Below are 19,020 nucleotides of genomic sequence, written 5' to 3'. Positions count from 1 at the left end.
TTTTTTAACATTTTTGGCCAATTTGTTTTATGCTACATATGTTTGGTAAAAAAAATTGCAAAAAGCATTTTTTGATTGGTTTGCGCAAAAGTTATTGCGTTTACTAACTAAGGGAAAGATTTTTGTCATTTTTATTGTTTTTTTTTTAACAAATAATGGCGGCGATCTGCGATTTTTTTTTTTGCAGTACTGCGACATTGCGGCGGACAGATCGGACCCTTGACTGACATTTTTGACACTTTTGGGGGTACCAGTGACATTACTACAGTAATCAGTGCTATACATATGCACTGTTACTGTAAAAATTACACTGGGATGGAAGGGGTTAACTTTATTGGAGAGGGAGGGGTAAAGTGTGTCCCTAGGGGCGTGTTTCTTACTGTGATTGGATGTGGCTTTGTGTGTAACTGCAGAGATCAACGTTCCTACATAGCAGGACCGAGTGATCAGTGCTTTTACACAGGGGAGAATGACAGGCGGCTTTGTTTACATTAGCCGCCTGCCTTTCTCCCTCTCCACCCAATGATCGCGAGTGACCGGCGGACATCGGGTCCGCCGGTCACACGCCCTGGCTTCTTCGGGTACGAGCGGGGGCGGGAGCGTGCCTCCGGCGGCGCGCGCTCGCCCCCTATTCGCTCCCAGGCTAGTGACGTACCGGTACGTCAGTTTGCCTGGGAGGGGCTGACCGCTGCTGTATATAGTCGGGCGGCGGTTGGCAAGTGGTTAAACCAGGACAGACATTAATTACACAGGTTCTGTGGCTGTTTAAGATGGCTATCAATTTACCTTAGTGTCTTATGTGCATTATATTAGCCTCAGAACTTGTGTAATTAATATGTGTCCTGGTTTAAAGAGGTAGCAACCCTACTTTGAAGTCGCACAGATATGAACGGTACTCATTGCAAATGATGGGGTACGACTTATAATGCGACTTTGCAGTCCCAAGTCACAGGACAAGTTTCACAAGTGTGAAAGAGGCCCAAAAACGCAAAACATTGTTACACAAGATATTTTGTAAAAGCTAAAGGACACGTATAACAGCTGTAAATCCTATATTTTCTGTAAAAAAATAAATAAAAAATACATTCAAAATAACTTTAGTAAACACAAACAAAATAAAATATCCATATTTTCTGTAAGTCTTGGTTCACACATAGGCAATGCAGGAACCCTGCGAAACCACTGCGGATTACCCCATCGCATTCAACTCGCAGGCAGTTCACACTGCCATATGCGAATCGCTGGGGGTGTCAATACAAAGTTAACGACACCCCCAGATCAGTTCACATATGGCAGTGCAAGCTTTCCGTATCGGACATGAATCGGATCGCATAGGTGTGAACACCCATGCGATCCGATTCTGGTGCAGACCCAAAAAAGGGTCCTGTGCGAGTTGTGTCCGAATCCGGCGCAAATTCAGCCATACAAGAATTTGCATCTGAACCGGAGACAAAAACGCACTGGATCCTTTTTCGCACTGAGGCTGCCCCGGACATGTGTGGACCAGCTCCATAGAGAGCAGGTCACATTCACATGTCATGCGAATTGGATGGGATCTAAAACGCATCCAACTCACATATATGTGAGCCCAGCCCAGGTTCACACTAGCTGTGGCAGTGGCTCACAGCAAGGGGTCCAATGAGTCCCTGTTCTCCATTTCAGGTGTTAATCAGGTCCAAAATTTTGCCTGAATTCGGACCTGAAACAGACCAGAAGACGCACAGGACCCCTTACCAGTGTGGACCGCGGCCGCCCCGGAGCTGTGTGAACCGGCTCCATATAGAGCCGGTCGGTCACACTCTCCTGTCATGCGAATTTAATGCCAGGGAAACCCGCATCCAATTTGCATAAGTGTGAACCCAACCTCAGAGACCAAAGCATGTGTGAAGGGGCCCTATTGAACGTTAAGTCCTGGTTCACACCGGTGCGATTTGTCATGCGATTTGAGTTCTAAATCGCATCTAAATCGCATGACAAGTCACACCGCATTGCCGGCAATCATATCGCCACGACTCATGATGCAGCAACTTTAAAAAAAGTTCCTGCACTACTTTTTTAAGATTTTTTACAATTTCATTGCGACATGCAAAGACTTCTGTTAAACGAAGTCGCAAGCCGCAATGAAATCAGGTGTAAACCGTGCTGAACTGCCGCTTTGAAATCGCGTTGAAGAAGAGCGATTTCAAAGCCGCACTGGTGTGAACCAGGGCTCAAGAATCACTTATAGAAAACGATGCATTGCGTTATGCACTGCGCGCAACTCCGGGGCACTTGAATGGGTCCAGCTCAGTGGGTGCTACACCCGCCAAAAGTAACAGGGGTATAATTCCTGCCACAACATATGTACACCCTTGACCGCTGGGAGGCTAATAAAAACGCACAGACTTATACTGCCACCTAACCACTAGTGTGAATGAGCCCTTACAGTTCATCAAATATAGAGTTAACTGTAATCAATGGCCTTAGAATTATTCCTCTCACTATGATGTGTGCAGCGATGACTACTATGTATGTGTGCGTTTGCATTCATATGTGCGTGCATGCGGCGGTAAAGTGAGCTCAAATGTATTTCTTTTTTTTTTAATTATTATTATTATTTTAAATCTTTGAACGCTTTTATTTTTTAAACATTTTTTAACTTTTTTGCTGAGAAGCCCAATGTGTGATAGCATGTGTGGAATGACAGGTACTCTTTACAGAGGCATCAAGGGTTTCTTGGATCTATAATGATTCCTCTGCACTCCCCTCATTCAGACTGAGCACAGACTGCACTCAGTCAGTTGTTTTCCCACACTCTGACAGCTGTGAAGCAGGAAACGCTCAGAGATGAAAGCTCGCGGTTCATTGACCACAGGAGACATCAAGAAATGGAGGTTTCTTGTCTCCTCTCTGCTTGCCATCCTGGAATTGGCTGTCCGAAGCTTATGGATAGCACAGAGGGTGAATCTAGTATGCTGACAGTCATAAAAACATGACAGGGGTTCTGATTCCTCTCTTGACTATACATACAGTTGAAATGCTCGTTCTCACCAGTGGCCGCATTATACCTGGTTGCTGGTGTGCGCTATGATGGGAGCCGTGCCAACGTGTTGAAATGATGCCTGCACTGTTTATTGTTTTCAGCCTTGATGAAGTGTCACAATATGACAGTTTACTCATGTTTAATCAGCACTTTGCGATGCCCTGTAGTGCGTCACAATACGCTGCGCATGTCCTGCTTGTTTGTGGTGCACACTAGAGATGGACCGATTATCAGCAAAGCCGATATATCGAGGGCCGATCTGCCCTTTCCCCGATATATCGGAATCGGCCCCGGAGGTTACCGGCATTACCGATATTTCGGGAAAGTGCTGTACCAGAGGGATGCCTGCAGCTAGAGGCATCACCCCGGTACCGGCATCCATAGCTGAGGGTCGGCTGTCTTGTAATGACAACTGATGCGGCTGAGAAGCTGCTCGGCTGTCATTACAAGGAGGGAGGGATGTCCCCCCCCCTTCCCGCCGCCTTCCGGTGGGGCGGGAGACCTGGGCAACAAGCCTGCACGGCCACCGAAGACCCAATCAAAGCCGCATTCGGCTCTGATTGGGTCTCCACGTCCGGGTACTCGGCGCCAGATTTAACAGCATTCAAAATAGCCAAACTTGGCGTTTTGAATGCTTTTAAGTGCAGAGGAGGGGTTTGGGGTCATTTAGACCCCTAGATCCCTCCACAAGAGTACCTATCAAGTGATAAAAATAAAAAATTAAAACATTTTTAAATGTACGAAAATATCGGCCAATACCAATATGCAATGGCCAAAATATCGGTATCGGCAACGAAAAACCGATATCGGTCGATCACTGCAGCACTGTGGTGTGAACTTAACTCATAGGAATCAAGGTAAATTGCTTTGTCTGTGCGTTGGGCAAGGTGTGCATGGCAGGCCAAACATTCATTGCTCCATGCGTTCTATGCAGTGACTGCAAATGGTGCGTCCTTGAGTAAACCCATTAGGGGAAATGTGCCAAAAAACAAGGCTGGTTTACATATAGTGAAAGACAACAACAGCAAGAGAAGGGCGCACCAACTTTGTGCATTACTACTAAAAAGGTTTAATAAAATCCGAAAAAACAACATACATTATACTCACAAACGTATGAAAGTAGTACACATGTAAAAATATATTGGACCCAATCGCCTCCAAGACATCCAGGATATTCCTACGGTGCTGGGTGACGTGATGGTGTCCGCATAGAGATGGCTGACGTGTTTCGAGGGAGGGCCCTCTTCCTCAGAGCCAAAACATGAGTAGCATGTTTTGCCACTGAGGAAGAGGGTCCTCCCTCAAAACATGTCAGACAGCTATATGCGGATATTATCACGTCACTCAGCACCGTAGGAATATCCTGGTTGTTTTGGAGGCGATTGGGTCCAATCAGAGCTGGCCCAAGATGTTGTGCTGCCTGGGTCCAAGAATGCAATGCTGCCCCCCTCCCCAAAAAAATCATGCCCACCAAAAGGCCCCCACATCCATTATTTTATATCAATATAAAAATTAGAAAATATTATATATACTGGTACCTTCTTTCATAACCCACCACCAAACCAGTCCACCAAACACCCACTGTCTGTCCTGAGTTCTCCTGTCACTCCTGTGTCTACCGCGCTCACCACTCTAGAAGATCCAGCCTGTCCTGTGTGAGATGGACGTCTGACGTCATTGCGCACACCACGACTACGTGAGGGACGTTCCCTGGAGGAGACACTCTGCCTCCTTATTAGTTTGCACTACGGGCAGCAGTATGAGATGGGGAAATGCCCCCTGTAACGCGCTGCAAACTGATGACACCCAAAACTGCTGGAAAAAAAATCTTGGGAATCAATTTGCCACCCCTCTCCAAGTGCTGCCTGGGTCCAATGGACCCAATGGGACCCATGGTAGGGTCGGCCCTGGGTCCAATTTATTTTTACATGTGTGCTACTTTCATATGTTTGAGAGTTTAATGTATGTTGTTTTTTCTGATTTTATTAAACTTTTTTAGTGGTAATGCACAAAGTTGGTGCGCCCTTTTCTTGTTGTTGTCTTTCAGTGTGTTTGGATACCCTTGGTCCTGAGAGGGCAGCAAGATTTTAGATGGTGTCAACAAAGACCACACACTTTCTTGCATACCACTCGAGCTCAAAAGAAATATTGCTTTTGGTTTACATATAGGACCGCATAATTATAGACACATTGGGGGACATGGGTCCATTCACACCAGAATGCAGTGTACTATAAAGTACAGTTTTTTGTGCATTGCATTAGTATAGCCATCCATTCACTGAAGCTGTACTATAGCTTCCATCATTGCAAAGCACTGCCCATCCTCCACTCATCGATTGCTTTTCATTGATGCCAGCTATAGCACAGCTTCTAAGAATGGAGAAGGGGGTTGAAAGGGTGGGCTTAGTTGGCATTCCCGCTGAATGCCTGTGACAGTTTCAGTGGCTGAATTTACCCCCCCCCCCCGCAGAACAAGGGATTGTCACTGTGGGGGTCTGGGGGGGGGGGGGGGGAGGACAGAGGAGCTCAACTAGGACAGCAGTCACCAGTGCAGGGGACACTTCTGAATAAATGTAAGTATCCCCCCACCTTGTGTTGATTTTTTTTTTTGCTATCCAAACTTAAGCCAACCATAGATAGATCGAATCACAGCCAGTTCAGCAGGGACAAGCCACGATTCGACCTATCTCTGGGCAGGCCGATTGTACTCAAGTTGATCTTTCAATTGATTTGGGTACAACCAGCGTGTGAATTTTGCCAGTGGCGATAGTCACTAACAGAAATCATTGTGCTTTCCCGGTAAAACATAAAGGCTCCACAGGGGGGGGGGGGGGGTCCCCCATCAACACTGACTGTGTTTATGGGGGAATCAAGTGATTTTTTTTCCTCCAACTTGTGGTTGCAGGAAAAACATGCATAATCTATGGCTTGTCTATAAGCAACCATAGAAAGTTTGGATTTGATTAAAGCTGGGTTCACATTGTGTGCGGAGCGGCTCGCAGCAGGGGGTCCGGTGCATCCCTGTTCACCATTTCAGGTTCAAATTTGGTCTGAATTTTTGGCTGAATTTGGACCTGAAACAGACCAGAAGACACACAGGACCCTTCTGAAAACTGCTCCGCAGCTGTCCCAGAGCTGTATGAACCGGCTTCATTGAGAGCTGGTCACAGTCTCCTGACATGCACATCCAATTCCCACCAGTGTGAACCCAGCCTTATAGATTTAGATGATAGTTGATTTAGATTTAAACCATGTATGGGCAGGCTGGTTGTACCCAACTTAATTTATCGATCGACTTGGGTACAGCCAGCCTTCTGGATTTTTCATGCGATTATTGACAGCAATTATAGCTGCTAGCAATAATCACTGTGTGTTCTCCCGGCCAGATTGGCATCCCCCCGGACCCCCACCCTCGCTGGAAGAACGAAATAGCTTAGCCCAAGGTTGCAGGACAGGAAATAAAATAGCACCATCTATGACTGGCTTAAGTGCCCATTCACACTACTGCGACTTGTCAGGCGACTGGTCAGTCTGACAAGTTGCGGTCCATGCAGTGCTACGGGAACTGTTCTAATAGGAGCGACTCAAGTCGCTCCGACTTAGAAAATAGTTCCCGTACTACTTCGGGCGACATCGGAGCGACTTGCATTGACATTCATTATATGAAGTCTGTGCAAGTCGCGCCGAAATTGCAGTGCACGCGACTTCACAGGTCGCCCCCGAAGTCGTGCCGCGGTAGTGTGAACCGGCACTTAGGCTCCTTTCACACGGATGATATTTCTGTCATCCGCTCCGTGTGCCCGCATATCATCCCATCCGTTTGCGGATGATATGCGGACATAATGTAAGTATACTGACAGGAGGAAAATCGGGTGTCAGCGGATGGTATTCCGCTGACACCCACAGTGCCATTCACTTACATTATGTCCGCAAATCATCCGCAAACGGATTGGATGATTTGCGGACACACGGAGCGGCCGTGTGAAAGGACCCTTAGGCTGTAACTCAAACAGGAAACCCTTATCCTTTGTTTATAAACAAAACAATGTGATTACAATGTGAGCTCTGTCCTGGCAATCACATTTCTGTTTATCAAGATCTTGATCACATGGCATTGTTGATAAACATGGCTATGTTAGTGTCATGTCTTTGTTTATCATTATTACATTATATGTAACAGATTGATCATTATTTATTATGAATTGTACTTTCCTTGCAAAACATCTTCTTAAATCAGTACTTTCTTCTCGACTATGAGGCCCTGTTCACACCTGAGCATTTTTCAGCTCGTAAAACGCTCATCTATGAAGTCTCAAAACGCAGACAAAGCAAAATCCCATTCATTTCAATGGCCCCTGTTCACATATGAGCGTTTTGTCACCTGAAGCAAAACGCCTGAAGCTTAAAAAAGTACATGAGCTTCTTTTTTGGCAGATTACAGGCGTTTTTGTTAGATGTCAATGCCTGCCCTCAGGCTAAGTTCACATGTAGGCGTTTTGGGGCGTTTTTGGGGAGTTTTTCTGCTCTAGGATCAGCTCAAAAAACACCCAACAAGAAAAATCCTATTAATTTCAATGGCCCCTGTTCACATCTGAGCGTTTTGACGTTTTAAGCAAAACGCCCAACGCTCAAAAAAGTACATGAACTTCTTTTTGGGCAGATTACAGGCGTTTTTATTTTTTTTTTCCATTGGTTACTAGTCAACCTAAAAACACCTGCACAAAAACGCCTGTAAAAACGCCTGTAAAACGCCTGAAAAAACCCCTGAAAAAACGCCCATAAAAATGCCTGAAGAAATGCCTTAAAAAAGCCTGTAAATAGCAACGCCAAGATGTGAACGTAGCCTCAAACACCTGCAAAAAACGCCTGAAAAAACGCCTGAAAAACGCCCAAAGAAACGCCTGAAAATGATACGCTCAGGTTGTGAATGGGGCCTAAACAGGAACACACAGAACACTCACACGCTAAATTCTACAGGGAGATGCCATAAGAATTTTAGTAAAATATTATTCTATATAGTTCCTAATTTCTACTAATCTGTTTTTGAGGCCCCCGCTGTGTGGTCTGGGAATAAAACCAGTAGACATAACACTGATCTAATGGGTGTAAAACAAAGACGCTGGAAAAAAAAACAAAGGTCAAGGTTTTCTCCTCTGCGTTCCTTGTAATAACACAAAAGCAGAAGATTCCCAGCTCCTATTCTGACCAGAAACTATCACTTCTACTGTCATGAATGTGTAACTGTGACATCAGTTTATAATAGCACTTTATACTGCAAAAATTATTCAGTACTTGTCACTTTATTATTGAAAAGAAACTCAAAATCAGTTGTATTTACAGATCTCAGCATTTCTATCCGGTGACAAGATCCAGTAGATGGCAGATTGTGAAATTTGCTGCGTTAATTACATAATAGGTTTATTAGGTAATAGAGGAATCCTAATATGTAACAAAAGGCCAAATTATGCAAGCTTTTCTATACCTACGGAGTGACATAGGGCACAGAATAATTTTTACTAGTGTATATCATTTTCAATAGAATTGGAGGAACTGAATGACACTGTAGAAAAGGGGTTTCCAAACTTTTCAATTTATTGTTCTTCAGATTTTAGGAGTGCCAGATTGTGGCCAGTGGAGGCAGAAAATATCCCGGGCCCAGCATCAGTGAGAATAAATATGTCCCTAGGGTTGGTGGTAAGTAGGAGAAGATTTAATGCCCCTGTTCTATCAGAAAAACCTACCCCATCAGAATTCCCTACCTACGTCATTTCCGGTGCAGGCTTGTCATGCACCAGCTGTAGCCGTGTCACACGTCCTACTGCGCATGCACGGAATAGGTAGGGAATTTTGATAACATCGTAAGGGGTGAGGCAAAAGTCCTACTGCGCATGTGCGGGCGCATGCGCACCAACGGATCGGGTAGCGGCATCTCTTATAGCAAACATCCATCCGTTCTCCATGGCATACACTGCACCGAGCCGATAATGGGACAATCCTATTCCCTACACACACACGCACGCCCACTGTCTAATTGTCAGGTCGGCGCAGTGTGGGGCATGGAGATCAGATTGTCGGGTCGCTGCAGTGGCGACTCGGCGCAGCGTCGGGTCAGCGCAGTGTGGGCCATGGAGATCGGATGGATGTTTGTTATCAGAGACCCCGCTGCCCGACCCGTTGACGCGCATGCGCCGGCGCATGCACACTTGGACTTTTGCCTGACCCTTACGATGTTATCAAAATGCCCTACCTATATTGCGCATGCGCAGTAGAACTTGTGACGTGGCTACAGCTGATTCATGACGAAGCCACAGCTGATCCGCAACCGGAAATGATGGAGGTATGGAATTCTGATAGGGTATGGTATTCTGACAGAACACCCCTATTAGTGGGAGGAATAGTATCCCATTATTAGTATTAGTGGAAGAAATATTGTGCCCTTGTTGATGTCAGTGGGAGGATTAGTGCCTCATATCAGTAGGAGGAATAGTACCCCAAGGCAGGGCCATCTTACCAAATGGGCACGCTGGCCAGTTGCCCGGGGGCCCCACTTGCCCGGCGAACCAGCCCCGGCCAAGCATTAGTCCTGATTCCCGTATACATCCCGCTGCCGAACTTATCAGGTGGCAAGCGCCTGTCGGCCCTGCACTGCTGTCAGGTCACTTGGGCCGTGGAGGGGGAGCCCACAACTGCAGGAATGCCTGGTCACCTCCACGGGAACAGGCGCATACAGGACAGTCAAGTATGACTCCCGTCCGTGTGTGTTCACTGGACCTAGGCGCTGAATTTGGAAGCTGTCATTAGCCTGGCACTGCTGTACCAATAAATATCGCCTTATCAATAATTTTACATTTGCATAATTTGCATTTTTATTCTCGTAGGTGATTGTGTAGGCAGGGCTCCAGTTCACTGCATTGCCCGGGCCCTTTAATGCTCTTAAGATGGCACTACCCCAAGGGCCGGATAAAGGCTAGCAAAGGGCCACATCTGGCCCTTGGGCCCCAGTTTGGAGAACGCTGCTCTAGAAGATTAATTTGCTCTAGCATCTTGTGAAAGAATATGTTTACTCTGGTTGTAGTATGTTGATTGCACCCACAGAACTGAATAGTCTGCTTCTAAGGTCTCTGTTGGCCATCATATTGATAGGATACAGCTCCTAATGAAAGGTGGAACATTAAATCTGGGAATAGAATAAGAGCAATACATGTCAGTAACTCATACAGAAATTTATAATGTACATATGAAGTAGCACTAAACCTTGTCGGTGGTGGATAGGTCTATGGCGGCTCAACTTGTGAAGGGATCTCAAGTGTATTCTTTCAGTCATATGCAGATTGTGGAGATAGGTTAGGAGTACCGATCATAAAAAGAACAATTTGGAAACTGCAACCGGTTGGAGAACAACAAAAGAGCACTTTATTGGTGTATGACATTAAAAATAGCCAGTACATTTCGGGGGATTTGGGCTCCTCTCTTTTTTTAAGGCTTTGGGCTTAGGGTTGTTGGCCATGAGGACTATAATCTGTCTCCTATAATAACAGTGTTCTGGAGTGTCTGTTGCACCTGCAGTGAAGAACTAATATCATATAGGGACACGGACGTCAGTCCACATGACCTGCAGCTCTAAAACTACTGTAGCCCCACCCTCAAAGGAGTCACTGATATTAACAGTTTTTCCTTCACAAACAGTGCAGAGGCCATCACTCACCCTAACAACAGTCCATTCACTCTGTCTCCAGTAAACAGTTCAGGGGTTGTCTTTTTAAGCTTTATTGTTGATAAACCTAAACAGAAAAGAGGGGTGCAGGGTGGTATAGGACATACTTCACTAGGCTAGGCTTCTCTGAACTTAATACCAAAGACAAAGGGTAATGGCCAGAACTGAGACCCTGTAAGAGCTGTCTCAGTAAGAGCTATCACTGGCACCTATTACAAAAAAAACAGGACACAGTCCCGGGGATCTTGAGCTGAGGTAAATACTCACAATATCACAGGACAGTTGAACACTTCCCAGTTTCCACCAGACACCTCTATGTCACAGGACAACTGCACAGTTCCTAGCCTCCTCCAGGCTCTCTTTGGCTACAGGATAGCTACTCACTTCCAGCTTCCATCAGACACTCTTCAGTGAAGGAGAGCATAATGCTCACAATGCAACAGGACAGCTACACACTCTCCAGCTTCCACCAGACACTCCTCTGAGAGCTCTCCAGACCAGATCCTAAGGTGATGTCTCTTTGCTGGCTCCAAAGATTCTTGAGAATAGGCCTCCCAGCCCTGCCACAGATAGAACCTTGATGAACATCAGCAAACTCCAGAAGTACTGCCCCAAAGGGACCGCAGGCCCTGAGAATGTAAACCGTCTCCAACAGGACAAGACGCCCGGCTGCTTCAGACCCCAGGTCATTTATATTCCCCCCAGCCACCTACAGGACACACCTCCCCTAGAATTGGCTGAAGCACAATAAATATTCAAGCTGCCCATTTGACTCTCCCACCCCTATGCTTTTGGAACCTTCCAGAAGGCAGGGGGAAGCAGTCAAACCTGTAACCTGTGAGGTCTACAACAACCCAAAGAAATCAACAATTCCTTTAATGAGTACAAAGAAGACAAAATGACAGTTGCCTGACATCCTAGCAGCCTATCTAGCAGGGTGCTACACTACCAAAGAAGAAGTCCAATTACTCCAAAACACCTTGAATATATTTTGTCATGCACCCAGTGGTGTATTTAGGTTTTGTGCTGCCCTAGGCCTGACTAAACTTGTGCACCCCCTAATATACATATGACCCACCCCTTCCTGTAAAAGGCCACACCCCTTACTGTTTATGACCCGCCCTGTCATCTGTGAACCCCAGACCACAAGTCTATCAGTGACCATCAGCATAGCCTCATCAGTTCCCATACGTTCAGCCTCATCAGTGCCCATCTGAGCAGCCTTATCAGTGCCATCTCATTACTGCCCATCAGTGCAGCCTCATCAGTGGCCATCAGTACAGCCCCATCCATGGCCACTAGTGCAGCCTATCAGTGCATCATAGCAGTGCCCATCAGTGCTGCCTTATCAGTGCAGCCCCATCAGTGCAGCGTATTAGCGCTGCCTCATCAGTGGCCATCAGCGCAGCCTCATCAGTGGCCATCAGTGAAGCCTCATGAGTGGCCATCAGTGCAACATATCTGTGCCCATCAGGGCAGCATATCAGTGCAGCCCTGTCAGTGTGCCTCATGCCAATCAGTGCAGCCTCATTAGTGCCCATAAGTGTAGCCTATCAGTGCATTATATCAGTGCCTATCAGTGCAATGTATCAGTGCCACCTCATCAGTGGCCATCAGCGCAGCCTCATCAGTGGCCATCAGCACAGCCTCATCAGTGGCCATCAGAGCAGCCTCATCAGTGGCCATCAGCGCAGCCTATTAGTGCCCATCAGTGCAACCTATACGTGCCCATCAGGGCAGCATATCAGTGCAGTCCGATCAGTGAAGCTTATCAGTGCACCTTGTGCCCATCAGTGCAGCCTCATTAGTGCCCATTAGTGCAGCAAATCAGTGCTGCCTTATTAGTGAAGTCTCAATAGTGCCCATCAGTTAAGTTTATCAGTACTGCATATTGCTGCCTCATCAGTGGCTACCAGAGCAGCATATTAGTGCCCATCAGTGCCCATCAGTGCAGCTTATCAGTGCCAGCTAATCAGTGCTCATTAGTACAGCTTTATGTCACTGGATAAGTAAGATTACTCATTTCTTTTAAAGTATTTGGACTTGTGTTTGCTGCCAGTGATTGTAATCATCGGATTATTTCACTTATTTGTATAATAAATAGGAAGTCCGGAGTCATTATACAAATACGTGGAATAATTAGTGGCAGCAAACACAAGTCCAAATATCTTATAAGATTGGAGTAATCTTACTAACCCAGTGACATATTGCGATCGCACATATGAGGTGAGCAGGTCCAAAATATTATTGCCATCATATATAATTAAAAGTCTTAATTGAATAAGATGCAATTCAATAAGCTCGCTCAAGGACAAGGATGTTTAAAGAGATGAAATTAGATAATTGACATGATGCCCGTCATACCTGGGGGCGGAGGAGGGTAGGCGGAGCATTAGGTTGCAGTGGCACTTTTATTAGCATTGGCAGCCATCGGGCCAGTTGTATTAAGTGTGGTCAGTGATCTGTGGTCTGTCCGAATGTCCTCACCTGCCAGTATGATACTGGCAGGTAGCAGTGTGACCGCTTTATGGGGGTGCCAGACTGATTTGCCACCTGGACTCTGGCCCAATTTGTCCCATAAGCCTGGCGGGACCCTTTTCCTGCCCACCCTGGAGGAGGCTATTTTTTTTTTGTGCAGGGTGCAGCTTCTTTGCTGCCCCCCTGCAAAGTGCCGCCCTAGGCCTGGGCCTTGTTGGCCTAGGCCAAGATACAGCACTGCATGCACCGAAAATGTGATCATTGTTCTCCAACTGGCTGGAGCTTCCAAGACCTCTATTTATGCACATTGTTCCTAAACTATAGCCCCGTACACACGTACCGATTGTCGGCCGAAAATGTTCGGCCGCCGAACGATCGGCCGATTTTTGGCTTGTTAGTATGATGCTTCCGACAGCCGACAGTGCGCTTTCGGCCGAACAGAATCTGTCGTGCAAGCATTAAAATTTTTGTATGCCGACACCAGAACGGCCGATTGTTCACCAGTCAGTACAGATTTTGGCTGACAGACAGCCGATTAGCAAGACTGGGCATGCTCAGAAAAGAAAAAAGACAAGGAAAGTTCCATCACATGACATCACTTCTGCAGTCGGCTGTTGTTGGCCGACAAAATTCGTGTGCAGTCTTTTGCACTTTTCAACAGACAAGACAGCCCTCGGACAAAAGACGGCCGATCGTTCGGGCGACGATCGGTACGTGTGTACGGGCCTTATCTCCACAATCAGTAGTTGATGTGGACACAGTCAGAAGTCTGCAAACCTTGGCATTATTCACAAGGCATTAGCTCCAGTTGCTGACTTGTCCAATGCAACCTTACCAAAAAACCTAAAATATTTTACTTCTGGATCAAGAGAGGACCAGACTATGGTGGGCAAAAGGAGGGGGCAGGGTGGTGACAAATGCACAGTGCAGTGTAAACTCCCAGCCCATTTGTGGAATTTGTAAGATACAAACACTGGAGCCCGGTACCTGACAAGTTTAACTTTGGTGCAAATGTGCAGGTTTTCCATCGTCAGGGACTGAGTAAAGGGGAAGAATTCCAAATCGGGAAAAAAATGGAGAAGAAGGTGGTGGATGGACTGGCAAGAGACCACACTAAACTCTGCTGACACAGAGGATATACAGAGGTAAGTCTGTCATAATGTTCAAGAACAGTCTACCCTCAACTATGCTACAGTTCCCCTAATGGGTGCCCTGTGTTTCACATATGCACATCCTATACTTCTTTAGTCTGTATTGCTTTTGCTGCAAAACAAGTATCGCGTTTGCTAGGTATACACATGAAATATAGATATGGTAGTTAAATGTAGACACACAGATATGCAGGTTTCCCCCAGGCTCTGTGCAGATGGTATTGTACATCTACAATATGTAGACCGCCCCTTGAAAAACAAGAAAGTGTTACTCAATACAGATAAAAAGGGAGACAATAGGCAAAGGGAGAGCTCTATTCTTTCCAATGAGGAACATATGGCTGGCCAATAAAAATGTAAGCACAAAGTTTTAAATGGACATTTGAAGGCATAACCTCTCAGTGTGCTTGTAGAATATATTATAACAGGCTGAACACTGTTCATTTTTTATATATCTTTCCTGTTATTACACCATACATAGTGTATACATCTGGACATGTTATTGAAAGTCCTATAACATTGTAGAATTAAATGTCATTAAGAGTCGGTTTCACACTAATCCGACTCAAAGTCGCCCGACTTCGGGGCGACTAATGAAGTCGCCCGTGCAGCGCGACTTCAGCGCGGCTTGCAGCGACTTCTCATAATAGAAGTCAATGCAGGTCGCTCCGACTTTGCCAAAAAATTGTGCAGGAACCTTTTTCTAAGTCGGAGCGACTTGAATCGCTATGATTAGAACGGTTCCATTGCACAGCATTGGAAGCTACATGTCAGGCGACCAAGTAGCCTGACAAGTCGGATTAGTGTGAACCGGCTCTAAATGGTGGACAGTGGTCCAGACACAGACCGAGTGACAGTCCTGTCCATATCGCAGCCACACCACGCAGCGTGAGTGGACTCCTCTCCTGTGTATCCTCACCTACCTGCCACTGCAAACTTTTCAAATTAACAAGCGGGAGATGGGTTGTTCACACGCGAGGCAGTCCTAGCAACCAATAACTTCCTTGTCAATATAAAGAGTTGGGCAACTCCCGCCCTCTGTCCAGACCTGTAGTATCTCCCATCCCCTATGAATGACAGAGGGGGCCTTTATTTACAAGGGGGATGCTAATTTAATGGATGAATGTGATGTGAGGAAGGGGGAGCTGTGATGTGAGCAGGGCTGTGTTTTGGCCTAGGCCGACAAGGCCCTGGCCTAGGGCGGCACTTTACAGGGGGACAGCAAAAAAAGCCGCCCCCCTCCACCTGAGACTCTTTTGGCCACTGGTTGCTAGAGCCGCCTCTCCCACCTCTCTCTCTCTCTCTCTCTCTCTCTCACCCCCCCCTCCTTTCTCTCACTCAACCCCCTCTCTCTCTTCTCTCACCCCTCCTCTATCTCTCACCTCTCTCTCTCTCTCTCTCTCTCTCTCTCTCTCTCTCTCACCCCCTCTCTCTCTCTCTCACCCCTCCTCTATATCTCACCTCTCTCTCTCTCACCCCCTCTATCTCTCTCTCTCTCACCCCTCCTCTATATCTTACCCCTCTTTCTCTCTCTTTTTCTCTCACCCCCTCTCTCTCTCTCTCTCACCCCTCCTCTATCTCTCACCTCTCTCTCTCTCTCTCACCCCTCTCTTTTTCTCTCTCTCTCACCTCTTTCTCTCTCACTCCACTCTCTCTCAACCTCTCCTCCCTCACCCCTCTCTTTCTCTCTCACCCCTCTCTTTCTCTCTCACCCCTCTCTTTTTCTCTCTCTCACCCCCCTCTCTCTTATCCCCCCTCTCTCTCATCCTTTCTCTCTCTTCCCCTTTCATCCCCCCCTCTCTCTCTCATCCTCCTCTCTCTCTCCCTCCCCCCTTTCTTTCACCCCCCTCTCCCTCACTCACCCCCCCTCTCTCTTTCATCCTCTCTCTCTTTCATCCCCCCTCTCTCTCTCTCTCTCTCCCTCCCTCACCCCCCCCCCCCCCCCCCGTGAGATCTCAGGGGTTCATGCTGGGACTTGGAGTCCTTCAGTTGTTGAGGGAGTCACATCCGTTAAAAAGGAAGGAGTGGGGCAAATTTACATAGGTGGGGGCGCCCAATTATAGTCTTGCCTAGGGCAGCACAAAACCAAAATACAACACTGATGGGGGGCCGTGATGTGAGAAGGAGCCTGTTGGGCCTGCAAGGGGGACTGTGTTATGAAGGGGGAATGTGATGTAAAGTGGGAACTGAGGACATTGATTTGAAGGGGAGACTGAGAACAACATCCCACCTAGTCCATTAAGAGAATGCTTTCCATTCATTCAGAAGATGCAAAGCATTCTCTGAATGGTGCCTGTGCTGAGCAGCTGACCCCCCTGTGTTCACAGTTCAGCATGCCAGGCCACTCAGCACGGGACCTTGAAGCAAGTAGAGATCATCTAAGTAGTGGTGTCTAGTTCAGTGATTTCCAGCTTCCAGGGGCATTTGCCAGTTATGGTATATACATAGTTACATTGGTCCAAGCTAGATCCATAAAATATCCATACCTGGAATTTTTTTTTTTAAGATTTGCATACCATAAACCGCCAACCTGTTCCTATAAATAAATAAGGAAGAGGGATTTCCTAACTCCAGACATTACCAGCTATCCAAGTATGCAAGTGGAAATACCCTAAATTATGCTGCAATTTTGCTTCAGGTTGTGATTTTACTTTGAACTTTAACCTCCGAGAAATATGTGGTTAAAGGAAGGGAAAATGAATCCTCGCTCCCACAGAGAACAATATTGGGGGGTATAGTGTTAGCCAGAATTACAGAAGAAAAAGATTTGGGGTGCTCATTTCAGGCACAGTGTGGACCAGCAACTGGGGAAGCAAATATAATTTTGAGGTGTATCACTAGAGGAATCACTAGCAAGAGGAAGGAGTTAAGCTAGCCATACAAGTAAAGATCTATTTAGTTCATCATGTATGGATGGGTGAATCTGATCTTCTGGGCTGTCAGAAAAGTGCCTACATCTCACTTAATGCAGGCACTCTTCAACTGACAATTTTCCAACAAGCTCCTTTGACAAAAATCTATTGAGTGTTCAACTTTTGTGGTACAGAGTTGTACCGGTACATTGCTCCAATTTCAGAGATGCCAGTAGGAATTACCTGAAATTCCAGCAGTGTATGGCCAGATTTTCTGATTCCACTCCGAAGAGGTAAAGTTAGACCTCATTAAGACCCCGTTCACACTGGGGTGATCCGACTTGCCGGGGCGACCTCGGAGCGGCCGACACGGACTTCATAACATTGAAGTCAATGCAGGTCGCTCCAGGTCGCCCCAAAAAAGCTCCGGACCCTTTTCTAAGTCGGAGCGACTTGTGTCGCTCCTATTAGAATGGGTCCACAGCCTGACAGGTTGCCCCAGTGTGAACGGGGTCTTACAATTCCGTGTATAGTTCAGGAGACCTCACTTACAAAAATATTGATTAGTTAGACTGAGTCCAGAGACAGGCAACAAAAATGGTGCAAGGTCTGAGAAATAAAACATATTAGGAGTATGGATGAGCTCAGACGTGTTGGGATCCCAATCTAAACCTTCCTGAGAGGTCCTGCCAGGTAGCTGTTACTGTACTGGGCCAATCATAAGCATCCAAGACATTCCCACCCTAAAGGCACATGTATACAAGTGGCATGTACAGTATATGTTCATCCGCAGGGAGGGGAATGCCATGGCTGCATATGATTGGCCCAGTACTGTACAGTGACGGGTTCCAGGCGGGCTCCCACAGGTGGGTTCAGTCTAGGATCCCAACATGTCTGAGCTCATCCTTAATTAGGAGAGACTTGAGGAACTCAAGTGTTCAATCCCAAAGAAACAAAGAATACATTGATTGAAATCTTTAAATACATTAATCACTTACTGCCCACAAAATGCATATGTGTGGCAGCAACAAGGTTGAGTTTTAACGCCCACATGCTGCAGATATGCATCTATGGGTGGCAAAGGTTTCTATGCAGAGAGTGGTCACTGCGTGTCCCCAGTACAGAAACTGAGCTCTCGAAGACAGCTCTTAGACAGGCCATAGATGATGCGATTTTCTTTCCTGCAATCACAGGTCACTCCTTTTCTCCATCAACACAGTCTGTATTGATGGGGGAATCCCTCCCACCGAGCTATTGTGTTCTGCCAGCAGGGGGCGCTAGGAGCCATCCCTGTCAGGGCAACATAGTGATTACTGCTAGCGGCTATAGCCACCTGCAAATGACGCATGCTTGAAATAATCCTACATGCTGGTTGTACCCCAGTCAATGGATGGGTCAACTTGGATGCAATCAGTCTACCCATACATGGATCGAATTTCAGGAAGTCTCTGCTGAACCAGCCGAGATTCGAACCGTCTATGGCCGGCTTTAGTCTTTATATTATTAGCACCCAGCAGGACCAGTTCTCAATCATGTGACCACTGTGGCAGCCATTCACAATGGTCTCATGATTAGGCAGACCTTCCCATCCTCTGGGTGTAATGGCCTGGTTAAGGGGATGCTGAGGTGGGTGGGAAAGGGTTAAGGGTGTAAATAAGGGTCACAAGGGCAGTATTTTCAATCTGGGAACAAAAACACTGGGGCATGACCTCAAACTAACAGGAGGAAAGTTCAAGAGTAATGTTAAAAAGTATTATTTTACCTAAAGAGTAGTGGATGCTTGAAATGGACTTCCAGCAGTGA

At 46.6% G+C, this 19,020-nt stretch overlaps 1 protein-coding gene across 1 annotated transcript in view; it reads right to left on the bottom strand.

The window, feature by feature from the left end:
• PKP3 (plakophilin 3) overlaps positions 1-19,020 on the bottom strand; it is a 160,487-nt gene that overhangs the window by 99,943 nt on the left and 41,524 nt on the right. The window lies entirely within an intron of this gene.

The sequence above is a fragment of the Pelophylax lessonae genome (assembly GCF_965119305.1).
Source record: "Pelophylax lessonae genome assembly, chromosome: 10".
In the NCBI taxonomy this organism is placed as follows: Eukaryota; Metazoa; Chordata; class Amphibia; order Anura; family Ranidae; genus Pelophylax; species Pelophylax lessonae.
The sequence above is the reverse complement of the archived record's forward strand: the minus strand, read 5'-3'. Positions and strand labels throughout refer to the sequence as shown.